Raw genomic sequence first — 20184 nt, 5'->3', positions numbered from 1 at the left:
TCTAGTTTTGTTGCATTGTGATCCCAGAATGTTATCTGGATGACTATTTCTTTAACTTGCAGATGTTTACTTTGTAGCGCAATATAATGGTCATTTCCTGTGACTGTTCCTTGGGCAGCAAAAAGAAGATGATGTTTTCGTCTCAGGTTACAGAATTTGATATACCAGATACACCATATTAATTATGCTATTTGTTTCCTATACCTTTACTTTTATTTTTAATCTACTTGACCCATCATGACCTGAGAGAAGTTCAAGTCTCCTAATAGGATTCTCTTTCTCTGTATCTCTCTGACGGTATTTCCTTCATACCTGTTGGGTGCTGAAACATTCTTAACTGTCATGTCCTCACTGTGAGATGTACCCTTTAGCAATACAGAGTGCTGCCCTCTTGGTGGATTATTGCTTTTTAGCCTGGATTCAACCTTATTTGACATTGAGATCTACATCTTTATTTTCCTCTTGTTTAGATTTTCTGGTGGAGCATTGCTGTTTTATTTTGTGTTTTTTTTTTCTCAGTCTTTCTGAATTACTTTGCCTTAATTATCATCTTGAAATGTAGTGTAAAGTTGGGTTTTGCTTTGTGAATCAAACTTTCTCTTTCGTGTGGCTAAGTTTAACCGATACATGTATTTGTTGATATGAAAGATCTGTCATCTATAGTGATAGACATCTATAATTTTCTCTTGCTTTCTATTTTTTTTAAAGATCTTTATTTATTTGACAGAGAGATCACAAGTAGGCATAGAGGCAGGAGGGGCAGGGGGGAGGGGCGGGGAAGCAGGCTCCCTGCCAAGCAGAGAGCCCAACAAGGGGCTCAGTCCCAGGACTCTGAGACCTGAGCTGAAGGCAAAGGCTTAACCTACTGAGCCACCCAGGCGCCCCTCTCTTGCTTTCTATTTTTAATGCCTTTATTTTTCTACTGTATTCCATATCTCATTTGCTTTGTTTTATTATAGTTTTTTTTTTTTTAACTATTAGGTTTGAATTTTTGGTTCCTGTGATTATCTTAGGCCTTCTTTGTCCAGTAAGGTCACCACTAGCCGCTTGACCTTCTTTAGCCCTTGAAATGTGGCTAGTGTGACTGAGAAACTGAACTGATTTAGATTTAAATTTAAAGCTGATACTTGATTCAATTGATCGGCAAACTTCTGTGTTTAGAGCAGTTTGGATATGTGACTCTACCTTAACTGTAAATTTGATGAAATCTAATTATAGGTCAGTTACTTCTGATAGAAATTTAGGTTTTGAATTGAGTTGTGCACAGTGGCTTTCAAGGACTTAATATGAGAAATCTATTTTTATATTGATTCTTTGTAGACATGGTAATATTTTGGATATGTTAGATTCAATGAAATGTCAAAACTTTCACCTGTTTCTTCTTGAGTTAATGTGGCTGCTAGGCAGTTTCAAATTACATGTGTCCCACATTATTTTTCTATTGGACTGAGGCTTCAGATAGTATATATAAATTCCTTACTAGGAGTAAGAGAAGTATCACATTTCCATGTACAGAATAAACATTTACTTCATTTTTCAATATAACTTTTATGGTCTTTTCCTTGTGAACCTGTCACTCTCAGGATTTTTGTACTAATTTTTGTTCATTAAAGGGCAGTTCATGCTAATGGTGGCTTTTCGTAAACTTTGTCTCAAGGGAACTATCCTACCAGCGCAAACGGAGACAAGTAAAAAGCTCTGTCTTGAAATTTCTTAGTTTATTTCTTCTCAGATTATTTCTCTTTATCCTGCTCAAGTGTATGGGCTTCCTCAAATCCAAAACACAGGATTGTTTTGAAAGGAAATGAATACACAGGGAAGAAATCCTAAAGAAATAACAACGACTTTACTCAGCTGTTTGTTTTTGTGTGTCAAACTACCAACAGTAGACCAGAGACAGAGACAATTATCAACCATGAATGGGTGAACAAATAAAATTGTCATTATTTGTGTTGTCAATGGAAAAGAAATGGTAGCTCCTTGTTATATTTGCAAAAATCTGAGTTCTGTCTTTCCATTAAGTTGTTGTTGAATGAAAACTTCTCTTGGTATTAGGGAAGGAGAACTTGGACTGTTGAGATGTAAATTAAAGTCAGAACCTGCTGAATCTTGAATGACTTGATAGGAAATGATTCACATTTTCATTTGGAGCTGCTCTTTATCTTTCAGTCTCTGGCCACTTCTGATTCCTTCTCTCATCACTTTGATTCCCTCCCTGCACACTTACTTCCCATTTGTTCTATTTCCCAGTTCCTTTGCTCTTGTCTTTTGCACAGCTGCACTGGTTTTAAAGGTGTTTGCCTCCGCCCTCCCTTTATTTTATTTTATTCAAAACTGTCTCTTCCCAGAGGGCAGCGCTCGCCCCTGCTTTGGAACCTCTCCCAGCTTCTTCAGCTGTTTGCTGTCTGCAGAGTGGGCGCTCCGTGATGGGTGATTCCTGGCTCCCTGTAAAGGTCATTAAACGCTACACACCTTAGTTGTTATATAAGTTTAAATTTCCATAATGTCCGTGCATTTAAATATAGCATCTCCCAGATTAAACCACCAGAAGTCAGGTTGTCTGACAACTCTGCCCTTTTTTCACAGAAAAGATTTCTACCACCATCACACTCCTTGTGAACCCAGGAGCCTTTAGCCATCAGAAGGCAACAGTTTCCTTATTTTTACTGTTCTTGAGGTTTAAGGGCCCAGCCACCTTCTATTTTCCTTTAGAAAGTATTTTAAAATAGAAATACCCACTGAAAAGTTGACTTTGGTTTCGAATGACTGCTCTTCGAAAAGTCTTGGTTTTTATTTATTTATTTATTTTTTTAAAGATTTTTATTTATTTATTTGACAGAGAGAGATCACAAGCAGGCAGAGAGGCAGGTAGAGAGAGAGGAGGAAGCAGGCTCCCTGTCGAGCAGAGAGCCCGATGCAGGGCTCGATCCCAGGACCCTGAGATCATGACCTGAGCCGAAGGCAGCGGCTTAACCCACTGAGCCACCCAGGCGCCCCGAAAAGTCTTGGTTTTTAAGGTCATTTTTCTCCGCCAAGCCTGATTACCACTGGGGAGAAGAGTGATTCTGTTTCCAGAGGAGATGAAAAGATTTTTTTTTTTTAATTATCATGTTAGGAAAGAGGAAAAACAATTGCATTTTGTTCCCGAGTATGTTTACTTTGTACCTTAACAGATATTTACACGATACACCATTTCTCTAAGCAGGAGGGTTTTTCTACTGGGAGGAGTTGGCAAGAATTAGACTAACCTATTGAGAGACAGAAGCCTGCTATTGAGAATTAAAGGGCCAGAGAGTGATTTCAGTTAGGGTAAAGATGTCTAACTTGACTTCATGCATCTTGATCAGTATTTAAGCTTAAAGTCAGAATTGGCCCTTTGGGGCCTTCATGATCAGATAGGGTTGGATTTCAATGTAATCTGGTTCATCAGGCTCAGGGTGCTTCAGCTGTGGCTCTGGCTTGCCTATCTTGCAGTTTTGTGTGGGAGTCTGTAGTCTTGAAGGGGAGACTTGGCCACACTTGCTGATCTCCGGATGGGTGGTATCCTCCCACCTGAGCTTAGGAAATTCGCTAGGCTCTTGGCACGATTTGAGAAACCTTGGATTTATTACTGGATGGAATCAGAAAATATCACTGCTTTTGCTTTTCCTTTTCGTCACATGGGCATTTAAGCACTTGACTTCCATGATAAACTGAAGTCAGAGCTGGGCACATACTTTTGTTTTAGGAATACCATAGTGGAAGATAGGTAGTCCAACTCTGTAGCTTGAGAGCCAGCCCCTGTTTTGTTCTGTTTTTTTAATTGGTAGACTTTATTTTGAATAGTTCTAGGTTCACCACAAAATTGAGCAGGAAGTACAGGGAGCTAGCTCCCACATACAGCCCCTGCCCAAATACAGCCTTCCTCACCACCAGCATCCTGCACCAGTGTGTGACACTTGTTAACAGTGCCAAGTACTTTGGCATAGTAACCTGTTGTGCTGTGCAGAATATCGTTTGCAACTGTGTTCTCTTTTTTCGTAAAGGAATTATCCAAGTATACAATTAAAGGCATTTGGAAGGAATATCACCATTAATTCTTCCATCCATTTTTTTTGTGATAGCCTTGGAGCTTTTGGCCATTTGTTTATGTATGTTCATGCTGAATGTTGGTTTCCTTATTTAGAGCACAGTCTGAGTTTTTATGTACTTGGCCATTTACAGTGCTTTTATCATGGTCACATTTAGCACCTGTAGCATTTTGCAGATTGTTCCTAAACCCCTCTGGAATTCCTTGCCCTTTCTGATGGGACTCTGGTAGCTAACTGACTTTTGCTCTGTTCTGTTATCTAGTTGCATAGCAACAGTTATTAAGACCTCAAATCTTTCTTTGTTATTTCTGTTTTATCACATGCTAAGTTCACAGAGTAGTTTCTATTTGCGAATTCTAGTCAGTGAGACAACTTTAGTGATTTTCACTAAATATATGTTAACTTTTGCCTTATAATTTGTCTTGAAATTTGGTGACAGTAGTTCCTTATTTATTACCATAAATTTTTAGAAATTCTAGCTGTTCTTGCCCACCTATTCTTGGTAAATTAGTGAACTTACAGGAAAGTGTGCTAAGGGGACTGTGGGTGGCTTGCCCGGCATTAATAGAAACTAACCCGGAAGCATTCAGCAAGCCCATTTCACTTCTGTGGGGGTGGGCCAGTCAGTTTACCTCCATACTTCCCCTGGGGACAGAGCTGGGTTTGGTGGAGGCCCCTGGTGGTATCCTTCATATCCCTCAAGGAGAAACCTAGTCCTGGTCAGTGTCTCATCTTCGCAGAGATACTTTCTGCCATAATGAATGGCACAAAAATCACAGCAAACTATTACATTTACAAAGGTCTATATTTACACTCCCTCTCATTGAATAGTTGGGGTTCTAACCAAATTGTAGATTATTTCCTGAAGCATCACGCAAGCTGTCGTGATTTTATTTTCATTCTGACACTTGGTATGTGATTCCACTGGATCATTTGAGTTGTACCAGTCGAGCTTGCTTTCTTATTAGGGCATGGAGGTCAGTATGTAATAGTTTCACTGTTGGGAATAAATTACTAAGTATCTCTAACATTTTCCTGGAGCAGAAAGTTAAATATTCCCCAGTGTCTCCTTGGCCAGAAGACAGTAGGGTCCTTTGAGATTGGTAACATACCTATCTTTTCCCAACAAATTGTTAGGTTTTCACAGACCAGAGCATACTCCAGGTTTTATCTGAACCTTTCCTTGGCTCTGTTCTAGTGAAGTACAATGTTTCCTTAAACTTGGTAGCAGAAATTCCATGTATAAATTTGGTTAATTCCTCTGCTTCCCATGTTAAATAGAAAGCAAAATGGCAATCAGCATTGTGTTCTTTCTATACTGGTCAGGTAATGAGCTCAAGTGAGCACTTTTTTCCTGATCATTCCTTCAGCTACCTGATCACAGTGAGTGTCCCTATCTCTAGAAACTGCCTTTTATATAGAGAAAGACCACTTCTTTGGTTAGCCTTTTTCCCAGATTCTCTGCCATGGCCTCTCAGGCCTACATTCTCCTATTCCTGCTTCTATAACCTCGGCTTGACTTCAGTAAATTTGTTCAAGGAGGAAATGAAAATGGACTCTTTGGAAACTGAAAAACAACGAGTAGATTCAGCTAGCATTTTCGGAGTTCTTACCAACACTGGTGTAAAATACAGTATCGTAGACTTCTCACGCCAGTGTGTGTGTTACAAATGGGGAAACCGAGGTTCAGGGCAGGCAAGAAAAGTACCCACACGTACAGTAGAGCCAGGGGACCCAGGACATGCTCATCTAACTGCCCCCTCTGTAGTGAGGAAGTAGCTAAGGATCGGGCGCAGTGTGGGAACGAAACACACCCCAGGGGAAGGAGCGCCAAGTGCCCTGTCGCCGCATGTCAAGGGTCACGGCATCCTGAAGGGCAGCCACTTCCTTCGTGAATGTGTTCAGCAGTCTTGATCTTTCCCATGTAGGATCATCTAGAGAAGGAGAAACAGGAGAGCTGGTAACGCTGAAAAGTCTCTTAAGACTTTGAGGACGTTCTTGGTCAGTTTCCTAAGAGGCTGAAACAAATCTCAAACATGAAAATAGAGACTAAAAATAGATGGGTAGATATCCCCTGTCAGAGCCTAAGGAGGTTTTTTGTTTTTGTTTTAAAGATTTTATTTATTTATTTGACAGAGATCACAAGTAGGCAGAGAGGAGAGGCAGGCAGAGAGAGGAGGACCCGCGGAGCAGAGAGTCCGAGGTGGGGCTCGATTCTAGGACTCTGGGATCATGACCTGAGCCAAAGGCAGAGGCTTTTTTTTTTTTTTTTTTTTTTTTTTTTAAGATTTATTTATTTGAGGGGCGCCTGGGTGGCTCAGTGGGTTAAGCCGCTGCCTTCGGCTCGGGTCATGATCTCGGAGTCCTGGGATCGAGCCCCGCATCGGGCTCTCTGCTCAGCAAGAAGCCTGCTTCCCTCTCTCTCTCTCTCTGCCTGCCTCTCTGCCTGCTTGTGATCTCTCTGTCAAATTAAAAAAAAAAAAATTTATTTATTTGACAGAGAGATCACAAGTAGGCAGAGAGGCAGGCAGAGAGAGGGGGGAAGCAGGCTCCCCGCTGAGCCGAGAGCCTGATGTGGGGCTCCATCTCAGGACCCTGAGATCATGACCAGAGCTGAAGGCAGAGGCTTTAACCCACTGAGCCACCCGGGGGCCCCGCCTAAAGGAGGTTTTTGATTTGTTTTCGCTGGTTGGAGTTTTTGTGAATCACATTAGTCAGTGGTCTTTAGTCCTGCTGCTGGTGAGAATAATCTAGAGCGGCATTTGGTGGTGGTGGGGTGGGTGTGTGTATGCGTGCGCGTATGTGCACGTGCGTGCACACTCACCGTGCACATACCATGCACACTCATGCACATACGCAGGCCTAAAACTAGTGACACCTGCCCCCATTGAGGCCCATTAAATCATTCTCTGGAGGCAGGGGCTGCAGTGTTGGTACGCTGGAGGTACCCAGGTGATTGTCATGTGTTAAGAACGACTGCATTAGGGGCGCCTGAGTGGCTCAGTGGGTTGGGCCTCTGCCTTCGGCTCAGGTCATGATCCCAGGGTCCTGGGATCGAGCCCCGCATCGGGCTCTCTGCTCGGCGGGGAGCCTGCTTCCTCCTCTCTTTGCCTGCCTCTCTGCCTGCTTGTGATCTCTGTGTGTCAATTAAATAAATAAAATCTTAAAAAAAAAAAAAAAAAGAACGACTGCATTAGGTCCAGTAGACTCTGCCTTAAGCCTAAGGGCCTAAGGGCTGTGAACCAGGGAAGGGCATGTGTGAGATGCTGAAGGTTGACCCTTAAATAGTTTAGGAGTCCATCAGCATTACTTGTACAGCTGGATTTGGGATGAAGTGGAAATTGAGAAGCTTTGGGAAATTGTCAAGGCATAGTCACTACCTTTGGGAAACTTATGGGTAAATGAGAAGCAGGGGGAAATACATAGATTTATATGTGCTAGCCAAAATTTATGAACCCTGTGGCTTTGTGGCATGCTTTCCTGCTGTCTCTCCCTCTCCCTCGAAGGTTTGTGTAATAGGGGTGGTTTCTGGGAATGTGTGACGTTTACCCTCTTGTCCTGCATCCAAAGTGCCCTTGGAGGCTTTTTGGGTGGAGAACACAATTAGAAGAACACAGAGAAAAGTGTGTACTATTTTTCTTGATATTTGGCTCCTTCCCTTGGCTGCCTACTTGTAGCAGTGCTCTCTCCAGACTTGTTCCAGAATTGACATTATTAGGCAAGGTTGGTGTAGGATAAATAACTATATAGAGATACAAACCAAAATCTAACCCTCTCAGGTTCACCCAATGGGAGCTTGAGTTTAGAGATCATCTCTCCAACCTCCCCAATTTTGTATGTGGCAAAGTCAAAGTCCCAGGTAGGGAAGAGCCTATCTGAATCATTGGCTGGTTGTTGACTTGACACCTTTGCTACCTTTTCCAGGGTAACCCAGAAATTATTCTCTCTAGGAGGCAAAGGGAACTTACATTTGTGTACCATTCCCTGCCAAGCACAACAGCAGGCAGATGTGGCTGTAATTCTCCCCACATCCAGGTGCAGTAGATACTTGCATTTCCTGGATGGAGATGCCGAAGCTTAGATGATTTAAATATCCTGCCTAAGCAAAGTTAGGGGCAAGACCACACTTAAGATTCAAGTAGATGGAGTTTTTCTTTCTTTCTTTTTCTTTAGAAAGGGAGGGGGAGCCGTAGGGGAAGAGGGACAGGGAGAAAGAGAAATCTCTAGCAGACTCCACACCTAGCATGGGGCTGGACATGGGGCTCGATCTCACAACCCTGAGATCACAACCTGAGCTGAAATCAAGAGTCAGGTGCAGAACTGACTGGGCCACCCAGGTGCCCCTCAAGGGGATGGAGCTTTTAAGCCTGTGCTTTTTTCAGTTCAACAAAGTATACCATTTCGTTTAACATAATATGCCACTACCCCAGTGTACTTCTTTCCAGCGAGCATAGTCTCTTAGTAATGCGAAGGTTTTCTCTAAATTTGTTCTGCTAGATGATCTGGAAGTCGCGTACTCTACCGCTCCTCTAGTCTTACCAAACTCTCAGGCTGTTACCTGCTTCATTTACTTGCACTGAAACGGTTCTTATTCTGAGGGCCACCCCACCTTGTTCACCTGCTTATCATCTCTGGGAATACGAGCAGCAGTCTGTGTGGACTTGTACTCCAATCTTAATTTCTGGTGCGCCCCCCCCCCCCAAGAGCACGTGCGGGCAAATCCCTCAATCCCACTACATTGCAGTGTCTTTAGCTACAGAATAGAAGCGATAGTGTCTAATCCCAGGCTTGCCGTCCCGGTGAGATGGAGAACGTGTAGCACAGTGTGTGGCACATGGTCAGTGCTTGGTAGATGTTGGCTCTGCTTTTATTATGGGAAGCCAGTGACACAGCATTTCCTGGATGAAGTCAGCTTCCTGCTAAGAATAAAAGCTGCATAGGGAGCTCTTAACCTTGAACGTTAATTACCTTAAAGTTTGTTGGCTGAAGGTCCCAGCTCTAAAGACTGATCATTTTCCAAGAAATGTAGCGCTTTCAGTTCATTAGTGCTTTTGAGCGCTCCTGGCTTCGGTCGGATCCTCTTCATTCGCTGTAACGGTCAGCTTAACATTTTGCTTTGGTTCACCTCAAAAATGAGTACACGGTGACCTTTACTTAAATGTTCCTGCTTCCGAGACAACAAGGCATCCTGTAACTTACCAGTCCACTGTTAGGACTAGATCCTAAAGCCCCTTCTGGAATTGGGCTGATAGGAGTCTCTGTGCTGGCTTTGGCTACAGTTGTTACACACTCTAGCAAGTCGAAGCTGTGTTTGTGATAATCAGTTCTGAACACATCCACGCCTCCCCTCCGCCCCCCGCCCCGACTCTCTGGCCTGACAGACTATACTGACAGTTACTACCACTTCGTTACCACCTTCCTTCCTACCTTTGGCTCCTCCTCCCTTAACTTGAAGGATTTGATACCTTTGACCAAACATACAGAACAGAGCCGGCTATCTATAAGAGGAATTTACCATTACTAGCAATATGACCTTGCATCCCTGAATTGTATTTGCTACAGTAAGTTTATATGGAAACTTAGTATTTTGATTTTCAGTTCTAATCAGGAAATATGTATTAAATACCTACGGTGTGTTGCATATTGTGCTAGTAAACTCTGCAGTGTCTGAGGCATTCTGGGACCCACAGGACATAGAACTCAGTGGGTGGGGGGCAAGGCAGAGGGGTTGCCCAGGCAGAGGACACAGACTGTGGCCTCACAGTGAAATCTGTTCACACCTGGCATGCAGAAGGGCAGGTTTCTCACTAATCTCTTCATGGACACATACCTACCTTCAAAGAGTAAATGGGATTCTAAAGAAAGAAGATCAGGGCACCAGTGGGTGTTACTCACTCACTTTCCCTCAGTACAGAGAGGTAGAGGCCCCACGGGGAGGGTCCAGTAACCCTCACTTGTCTTAATTAAGAACCCCATCATGATCACCCTTTATCCCTTTTTCCTACAAGAACAACAAAAATCGGGGCACCTGTGTGGTTCAGTCAGCTAAGAAGCATCTGCCTTCAGCTTAGGTCATGATCTCAGGGTCCTGGGATGGAGCCTGATGTCCCCGGGATCCTGCTTCTCCCTCTCTACCACCCCCTTCCCCGCCCCGTTTGTGCTCTTGTGCCTGCGTGCTTGCTCTCTCTTGTTGTTCTTCTTTTTTTGTAAGATTTTATTTATTTATTTGACTGAGAGAGAGTCCAGACAGGGAGCAATAGAGGAAGAGGGAGAAACAGACTATCCGCTGAGCAGGGAGCCTGATGCGCCGCTCGATCTCAGGAGCCGCGGGATCATGACCTGAGCTGAAGGCAGACGCTTAACCGACTGAGCCAGCCAGGCGCCCTCTCTTGTTCTGTTGAATGAATAAATAAAATCCTTAAAAAGAAAAGAACAGCAGAATTCATTACATGACCATGAGCTTCCCACCTCCACTACATATGGTAGCACATTCTGTGTGAGATTTTGATATTCTTTGTAGAAAAATCAAATGGCTCTAGTTATTGGAAGACCTTTTTTTTTTAAAGACTATTTATTTTTTATTTTTTATATTTTTTATATTTTTTTATTTTTTTATTTTTTCAGCATAACAGTATTCATTATTTTTGCACCACACCCAGTGCTCCATGCAATCCGTGCCCTCTACAATACCCACCACCTGGTGCCCCCAACCTCCCACCCCCCACCCCTTCAAAATTCTCAGATCGTTTTTCAGAGTCCATAGTCTCTCATGGTTCACCTCCCCTTCCAATTTCCCTCAACTCCCTTCTCCTCTCCATCTCCCCTTGTCCTCCATGCTATTTGTTATGCTCCACAAATAAGTGAAACCATATGACAATTGACTCTCTCTGCTTGACTTATTTCACTCAGCATAATCTCTTCCAGTCCCGTCCATGTTGCTACAAAACTTGGGGATTCATCCTTTCTTTTTTCTTTTCTTTTTTTTTTTTTTTTACAGTTTTATAAACATATATTTTTATCCCCAGGGGTACAGGTCTGCGAATCGCCAGGTTTACACACTTCACAGCACTCACCATAGCACATACCCTCCCCGATATCCATAACCCCACCCCCCTCTCCCAACCCCCTCCCCCCATCAACCCTCAGTTTGTTTTGTGAGATTAAGAGTCACTTATGGTTTGTCTCCCTCCCAATCCCATCTTGTTTCATTTACTCTTCTCCTACCCCCTCAACCCCCCATGCCGCATCTCCTCTCCCTCATATCAGGGAGATCATATGATAGTTGTCTTTCTCCGATTGACTTATTTCGCTAAGCATGATACCCTCTAGTTCCATCCACGTCGTCGCAAATGGCAAGATTTCATTTCTTTTGATGGCTGCATAGTATTCCATTGTGTATATATACCACATCTTCTTTATCCATTCGTCTGTAGATGGACATCTAGGTTCTTTCCATAGTTTGGCTATTGTAGACATTGCTGCTATAAACATTCGGGTGCACGTGCCCCTTCGGATCACTACGTTTGTATCTTTAGGGTAAATACCCAGCAGTGCAATTGCAGGGTCATAGGGTAGTTCTATTTTCAACATTTTGAGGAACCTCCATGCTGTTTTCCAGAGTGGTTGCACCAGCTTGCATTCCCACCAACAGTGTAGGAGGGTTCCCCTTTCTCCGCATCCTCGCCAGCATCTGTCATTTCCTGACTTGTTAATTTTAGCCATTCTGACTGGTGTGAGGTGATATCTCATGGTGGTTTTGATTTGTATTTCCCTGATGCCGAGTGATATGGAGCACTTTTTCATGTGTCTGTTGGCCATCTGGATGTCTTCTTTGCAGAAATGTCTGTTCATGTCCTCTGCCCATTTCTTGATTGGATTATTTGTTCTTTGGGTGTTGAGTTTGCTAAGTTCTTTATAGATTTTGGACACTAGCCCTTTATCTGATATGTCATTTGCAAATATCTTCTCCCATTCTGTCAGTTGTCTTTTGGTTTTATTAACTGTTTCCTTTGCTGTGCAAAAGCTTTTGATCTTGATAAAATCCCAAAAGTTCATTTTTGCCCTTGCTTCCCTTGCCCTTGGTGATGTTCCTAGGAAGATGTTGCTGCGGCTGAGGTTGAAGAGGTTGCTGCCTGTGTTCTCCTCGAGGATTTTGATGGATTCCTTTCTCACATTGAGATCCTTCATCCATTTTGAGTCTGTTTTCGTGTGTGGTGTAAGGAAATGATCCAATTTCATTTTTCTGCATGTGGCTGTCCAATTTTCCCAACACCATTTATTGAAGAGGCTGTCTTTTTTCCATTGGACATTCTTTCCTGCTTTGTCGAAGATGAGTTGACCATAGAGTTGAGGGTCCATTTCTGGGCTCTCTATTCTGTTCCATTGATCTATGTGTCTGTTTTTGTGCCAGTACCATGCTGTCTTGATGATGACAGCTTTGTAATAGAGCTTGAAGTCCGGAATTGTGATGCCACCAACTTTGGCTTTCTTTTTCAATATTCCTTTGGCTATTCGAGGTCTTTTCTGGTTCCATATAAATTTTAGGATTATTTGTTCCATTTCTTTGAAAAAAATGGATGGTACTTTGATAGGAATTGCATTAAATGTGTAGATTGCTTTAGGTAGCATAGACATTTTCACAATATTTATTCTTCCAATCCAGGAGCATGGAACATTTTTCCATTTCTTTGTGTCTTCCTCAGTTTCTTTCTTGAGTACTTTATAGTTTTCTGAGTATAGATTCTTAGTCTCTTTGGTTAGGTTTATTCCTAGGTATCTTATAGTTTTGGGTGCAATTGTAAATGGGATGGACTCCTTAATTTCTCTTTCTTCTGTCTTGTTGTTGGTGTAGAGAAATGCAACTGATTTCTGTGCATTGATTTTATATCCTGACACTTTACTGAATTCCTGTACAAGTTCTAGCAGTTTTGGAGTGGAGTCTTTTGGGTTTTCCACATATAGTATCATATCATCTGCAAAGAGTGATAGTTTGACTTCTTCTTTGCCGATTTGGATGCCTTTAATTTCCTTTTGTTGTCTGATTGCTGAGGCTAGGACTTCTAGTACTATGTTGAATAGCAGTGGTGATAACGGACATCCCTGCCGTGTTCCTGACCTTAGCGGAAAAGCTTTCAGTTTTTCCTCCATTGAGAATGATATTTGCGGTGGGTTTTTCATAGATGGCTTTGATAATATTGAGGTATGTGCCGTCTATCCCTACACTTTGAAGAGTTTTGATCAGGAAGGGATGCTGTACTTTGTCAAATGCTTTTTCAGCATCTAGGGAGAGTATCATATGGTTCTTGTTCTTTCTTTTATTAATGTGTTGTATCACATTGATTGATTTGCAGATGTTGAACCAGCCTTGCAGCCCTGGAATAAATCCCACTTGGTCGTGGTGAATAATCCTTTTAATGTACTGTTGAATCCTATTGGCTAGTATTTTGGCGAGAATTTTTGCATCTGTGTTCATCAAGGATATTGGTCTGTAGTTCTCTTTTTTGTTGGGATCCTTGTCTGGTTTTGGGATCAAGGTGATGCTGGCCTCATAAAATGAGTTTGGAAGTTTTCCTTCTATTTCTATTTTTCGGAACAGTTTCAGGAGAATAGGAATTAGTTCTTCTTTAAATGTTTGGTAGAATTCCCCCGGGAAGCCGTCTGGCCCTGGGCTTTTGTTTGTTTGGAGATTTTTGATGACTGTTTCAATCTCCTTACTGGTTATGGGTCTGTTCAGGCTTTCTATTTCTTCCTGGTTCAGTTGTGGTAGTTTATATGTCTCTAGGAATGCATCCATTTCTTCTAGATTGTCAAATTTGTTGGCGTAGAGTTGCTCATAGTATGTTCTTATAATTGTCTGTATTTCTTTGGTGTTCGTTGTGATCTCTCCTCTTTCATTCATGATTTTATTTATTTGGGTCCTTTCTCTTTTCTTTTTGATAAGTCTGGCCAGGGGTTTATCAATCTTATTAATTCTTTCAAAGAACCAGCTCCTAGTTTCGTTGATTTGTTCTATTGTTTTTTTGGTTTCTATTTCATTGATTTCTGCTCTAATCTTTATGATTTCTCTTCTCCTGCTGGGTTTAGGGTTTCTTTCTTGTTCTTTCTCCAGCTCCTTTAGGTGTAGGGTTAGGTTGTGTACCTGAGACCTTTCTTGTTTCTTGAGAAAGGCTTGTACCGCTATATATTTTCCTCTCAGGACTGCCTTTGTTGTGTCCCACAGATTCTGAACCGTTGTGTTTTCATTATCATTTGTTTCCATAAATTTTTTCAATTCTTCTTTAATTTCCTGGTTGACCCATTCATTCTTTAAAAGGATGCTGTTTAGTCTCCATGTATTTGGGTTCTTTCCAAATTTCCTTTTGTTATTGAGTTCTAGCTTTAGAGCATTGTGGTCTGAAAATATGCAGGGAACGATCCCAATCTTTTGATACCGGTTGAGACTTGATTTAGGACCAAGAATGTGATCTATTCTGGAGAATGTTCCATGTGCACTAGAGAAGAATGTGTATTCTGTTGCTTTGGGATGAAATGTTCTGAATATATCTGTGATGTCCATCTGGTCCAGTGTGTCATTTAAGGCCTTGATTTCCTTGTTGATCTTTTGCTTGGATGATCTGTCCATTTCAGTGAGGGGAGTGTTAAAATCCCCTACTATTATTGTATTCTTGTCGATGTGTTTCTTTGATTTCGTTATTAATTGGTTTATATAGTTGGCTGCTCCCACGTTAGGGGCATAGATATTTAAAATTGTTAGATCTTCTTGTTGGACAGTTCCTTTGAGTATGATATAGTGTCCTTCCTCATCTCTTATTATAGTATTTGGCTTAAAATCTAATTGATCTGATATAAGGATTGCCACTCCTGCTTTCTTCTGATGTCCATTAGCATGGTAAATTCTTTTCCACCCCCTCACTTTAAACCTGGAGGTGTCTTCGGGTATAAGATGAGTTTCTTGTAGGCAACATATAGATGGGTTTTGTTTTTTTATCCATTCTGATACCCTGTGTCTTTTGATTGGGGCATTTAGCCCATTAACATTCAGGGTAAGTATTGAGAGAAATGAATTTAGTGCCATTGTATTGCCTGTAAGGTGACTGTTATTGTATATTGTCTCTGTTTCTTTCTGATCTACTACTTTGAGGGTCTCTCTTTGCTTAGAGGACCCCTTTCAATATTTCCTGTAGAGCTGGTTTGGTGTTTGCAAACTCTTTCAGTTTTTGTTTGTCCTGGAAGCTTTTAATCTCTCCTTCTATTTTCAATGATAGCCTAGCTGGATATAGTATTCTTGGCTGCATGTTTTTCTCATTTAGTGCTCTGAATATATCATGCCAGCTCTTTCTGGCCTGCCAGGTCTCTGTGGATAAGTCTACTGCCAATCTAATATTTTTACCATTGTACGTTACAGACTTCTTTTCCCGGGCTGCTTTCAGGATCTTTTCTTTGTCACTAAGACTTGTAAATTTTACTATTAGGTGACGGGGTGTGGACCTATTCTTATTGATTTTGAGGGGGGTTCTCTGAACCTCCTGAATTTTGATGCTTGTTCTCTTTGCCTTATTGGGGAAATTCTCTCCAATAATTCTCTCCAATATACCTTCTGCTCCCCTCTCTGTTTCCTCTTCTTCTGGAATCCCAATTATTCTAATGTTGTTTCGTCTTATGGTGTCACTTATCTCTCGAATTCTCCCCTCGTGGTCCAGTAGCTGTTTGTCCCTCTTTTGCTCAGCTTCTTTATTCTCTGTCATTTGGTCTTCTATATCGCTAATTCTTTCTTCTGCCTCATTTATCCTAGCAGTGAGAGCCTCCATTTTTGATTGCACCTCATTAATAGCTTTTTTGATTTCAACTTGGTTAGATTTTAGTTCTTTTATTTCTCCAGAAAGGGCTTTTATATCTCCCGAGAGGGTTGCTTTAATATCTTCCATGCCTTTTTCAAGCCCGGCTAGAACCTTGAGAATCGTCATTCTGAACTCTATATCTGACATATTACCAATGTCTGTATTGATTAGGTCCCTAGCCTTTGGTACTGCCTCTTGTTCTTTTTTTTGTTGTGAATTTTTCCGCCTTGTCATTTTGTCCAGATAAGAGTTTATGAAGGAGCAAGTAAAATACTAAAAGGGTGGCAACAACCCCAGGAAAATATGCTTTAGCCAAATCAGAAGAGTTCCCAAATCGTGAGGGGGGAGAAAGGGGATAAAAAGGGGTTCAGAAAGAAAAAAAAAAAAAGAAACTATTAAAAAAAAGAAAGCCGATAAAGAAAAAATATAAAAAGAGGAAAAATATATATATATATTAGATAAACTATTTAAAAAACGTTAAAAAAGAAAACGGTAAAAGTTAAAAAAATTTAGCAGAAGAAGAGAAAAAGAAAAAAAAATTGAAAAAGAAAAAAAAAAATTAACTGCAAGGCTAAAAAATCATGGGGAGAAAGCCATGAGTTCCGTGCTTTGCTTTCTTCTCCTCTGGAATTCCGCCGCTCTCCTTGGTATTGAAACTGTGCACTCCTTGGTAGGTGAACTTGGTCCTGGCTGGGTTTCCCGTTGATCTTCTGGGGGAGGGGCCTGTTGTAGTGATTCTCAAGCATCTTTGCCCCAGGCGGAGTTGCACCGCCCTTACCCGGGGCTGCGCTGAGTAATCCGCTTGGGTTCGCTGGGTTTGCTTTCGGGAGCTTTTGTTCCCTGAGCGCTTTCCGTAGAGTTCCAGAGGACGGGAATGAAGATGGCGGCCTCCCGGTCTCCAGCCCGGAGGAGGCGAGAGCCCGGGGCCCCACTCCACAGTGCGCCCTCAGAGAACAGCGCCCAATGACTCCCGTCACCCTGGCCTCCGGCCGCGCTCCGAGCTGACCGAGCCTGTGACTGGTTCAAGGCAACCCCGAGCTGAGAGTCACTCCTCGGCTCTGTCTCTGTAGCCGGCTTCCCCGGTCTAATACCGGTAAGCTCTGCGACACTCAGACACCCCCGATCCTTCTGCGACCCTGTGGGACCTGAGGCCGCGCTGACCCTGCCTGGGCTTCACCCCAGTTAAGCCTCTGGAGCGATGTCCCTCAGCGGAACAGACTTTTAAAAGTCCTGATTTTGCTCCGTTGCTCCGCCGCTCGCCAGGAGCCGGCCCCTCCCCCCGCGGTCTATCTTCCCGTCGCTTTGGATTCACTTTTCCGCCAGTCCTACCTTTCAGATAGTGGTTGATTTTCTGTTTCTAGAATTGCTGTTCTTCTTCTCTTCAATCTCCCGTGGATTTGTAGGTGTTTGCAATCTTTAGATAAGCTATTTAGCTGATCTTCCGCTACCCGAAGTAGTCTCAGCCTGCTACTTCTCCGCCATCTTGACTCCTCCCCCTTTAAAGACTACTTTTAAGGGGCCCCTGGGTGACTCAGTCCATTGAGCGTCTGACTCTTCCTTTTGGCTTCGGTCATGATCTCAGGGTCGTGAGATTTAGGTTGTTTACAGTGTCCCTCCCATATCTTTATTTGAAAAAATTTTAGACCTTAGGAAAAGTTGTAAGAATAAGAAAGTCAACACCCACGTCTGGCACCTAAATCCAGCAGTTACTTTGCCATATTTGCTTTTTTATCTCTCCCCTCCCCATCCATCCCTCTTCCTGTCTCCTTTCCTCCCCCTTTCTCTACACGCACTTTTCTGGCTGAACCACTGGAGAGTAAGCTGTAGGTGTCACCACGACACCTAGATAGTAAGTATGCATATCCTAAGTGTGAGAGTATTCTGCTGATGACTGCTTATCACCATGATACGCTTACCACACTTGGGGAATTTCTCATTGATATCTGAATATTCAAATCTCCCCTCATGGCTCTTGCCTTCAGTATTGGATAGCTCAGGTCTAGAACATACTCCAAAGGTACTGTGGCCGAGCAGACTGCTGAGCTAGATGCAGCAGAGCCCAGGAGGGTCCCACAGATAGAGGTGGGGGTGACAGGTACGGCTGGCTGGCTGAAAACCACAGAATGCCCCAGAAGTCTGCAAACCGTAGGGTTACCCTGCACCCTGGCCATAGGAACATGAGTAGGCAGGCTGTTATCTGTAGGTCAAGTAAAGGGCAAAAGGAGGCTCTTCTCTACTGACACTAAGTGAACTACTCAAGGAGGATTAGGGATCCTGCTGTGGTGTTGGGACCCCACCAAAAAGTCCTAAGTAACCAGATATTTGGGGTCCTCACTTAGTTGGTCTTTGAAGGCTGCTTCACTGAAGCATTACTGAACCAAGTGTAGACCACCAGATGTCTGAGGGAAACCCACGGTGAGGAAGAGAGAGTAAGATAAATAAATGACCCCAGAAGAAACAAGTTCAGGCGATGAAAGAGTGCTTTAAAATGTAACTCAAGAAATAAATCATCTCCACCTCCTCCCGAACATTTTAGGGCAGGTTGCACTTTGTAAAGTTGGCCACGATGATGCTTTTCTATCATGTGCCCTTGCCAGCCCTTGCTCAAGAGGAGGGGGAGTCTTTCCCCTGGAGTCTGGACAGGCTCTTGTGACTAGCTGTGTGACTTACTGAGCCCAAGTCGTAAAACGCCATGCAGAGTCACCTTGTTTACCGAACCCAGGCAAGAGTCCGGCTAACCCAAGGCGGCCATGCTGTGTGGAAGCTTATGGAGAGGCCGCAAGTTAGTGCTCTGGTAAGCGAGCCTGGGTGGCAGGTAACTGGCCCGAGGTTCAGGCTTGTGAATGAGAAGCCTTCTGAAGCTTCCAGTTCCGGACTGTCTAGTCACTGCCCACCCCCACTCCAGGCCTAGCCTTAGTGTTTTCCAGGTGAGGTCCCAGACAAGCCATCCCTCCTGTGTCCTGTCTGAATTTCTAACCCACAGTGTCGGTTATGTTAGCAAAATAGACATTGGACTGAAAGAAGTAGTGTGATGCCTGGATGTTGTTGGGGTATTGAATTTGATAGGGGATGAAGTGTGTGTGAAATCTGCGGTCTTTGGCTCTTTGGTTCTGAAGTTTCTGGCTCACCATTAGAAATAATAACCAAAACAGTCTGGCCTAGAGTGGAGGCAGCCTCAAGTTTGGTAGAACCCCAAGTTACCTCTGTTGATCTCTATTTATATTCAGGAATAAGTTTTTCCTAATAAAGGAAAACTGAAACTTCTCAAGCAGTGAGGTAGTATTTCTAGACACAGAGTAAACATTTTTAAAGTATGCAAAGCTCTTCTTTTGAAAGACAATTCAATTAATCTTTGCTTAGCCCTGGTAAGTCCAAAAATTAATTACCTAGGATCCTAAAATTCAGTGTTTTCAAAAGATCGCAATCTTATAAAAGATGTAACTGGAGAAAAGTCAGAGTTGTCCCTAAAGTATTTTCTCACTTATAGTTTACCCGTTTTAGCATGGTTAATAGTAAAAATACATTGCAGATGCAAATATTTAGTTGTCAGTATTTAGGGAAAAAAACCCAGCATAACTAGAATGAGCTGATCATTCTGTTGGTCTTTGAGGTCTTGCTGTAAGTTTTTTTTCTTTCCTTGCTCTCCTTTTTCACTCCCTGGTTCCCTTACTGCCTCTTCCAAACCATCCTCCACCAAGTGTTAAAACTGAAAAACGTGGACAGAAAGAGTCCTCGAGTAATTCAGACAGGGGACTCTCCATTTTGGGGGGCATGTACTCAACCCTCTGCTTTAATTTTAAGATATATTATCAGGTCATTTGATCAACTGCAGAAATATTCTGCATCCTGTAAAGGAATCAGAAAGAGGATTAAAAATTTACCAGACATACAGGCCACTAGGGAAACCAGGTATATAGAGTAAGTCTGAACTCTTGCTCTCAGAAGGCTGGTCAGACGTTCCTTTCTGACCATAACTGTCACTGAGACGGCTCCCTGCACTTGCTTGAAAGTCGTTTGTGTTTCTCTGTCTACTCATCCTATGTCTGGGTGAATGGAAAGTCATTTGGAACTTCTCTACACAAAGCAGATCATACCTTTTGCAAATGTAGTAATTGTCTCCAGCTTCTCAGTGAAAGGGCAAAGTATGAGAAACCGAGGACAGAATGGGGCGCCTGGGTGGCACAGTCAGTTGAGTGTCTGACTCTTGGTTTCGGCTCAGGTCATGATCCCAGGGTTCTAGAATCGAGCCTTGTGTCTGACTCTGTGCTGGGCATGGA

At 42.7% G+C, this 20184-nt stretch overlaps 1 protein-coding gene across 1 annotated transcript in view; it reads left to right on the top strand.

Annotated features, from left to right (window-relative positions):
* Positions 1–20184, top strand: part of PDK3 (pyruvate dehydrogenase kinase 3) — a 75397-nt gene that overhangs the window by 5470 nt on the left and 49743 nt on the right. The gene's annotated exons all lie outside the window — the stretch shown is intronic.

This window comes from Lutra lutra, chromosome X (genome assembly GCF_902655055.1).
Source record: "Lutra lutra chromosome X, mLutLut1.2, whole genome shotgun sequence".
NCBI classification, from domain to species: Eukaryota; Metazoa; Chordata; class Mammalia; order Carnivora; family Mustelidae; genus Lutra; species Lutra lutra.
This window is presented reverse-complemented; position numbering and strand designations above follow the sequence as displayed.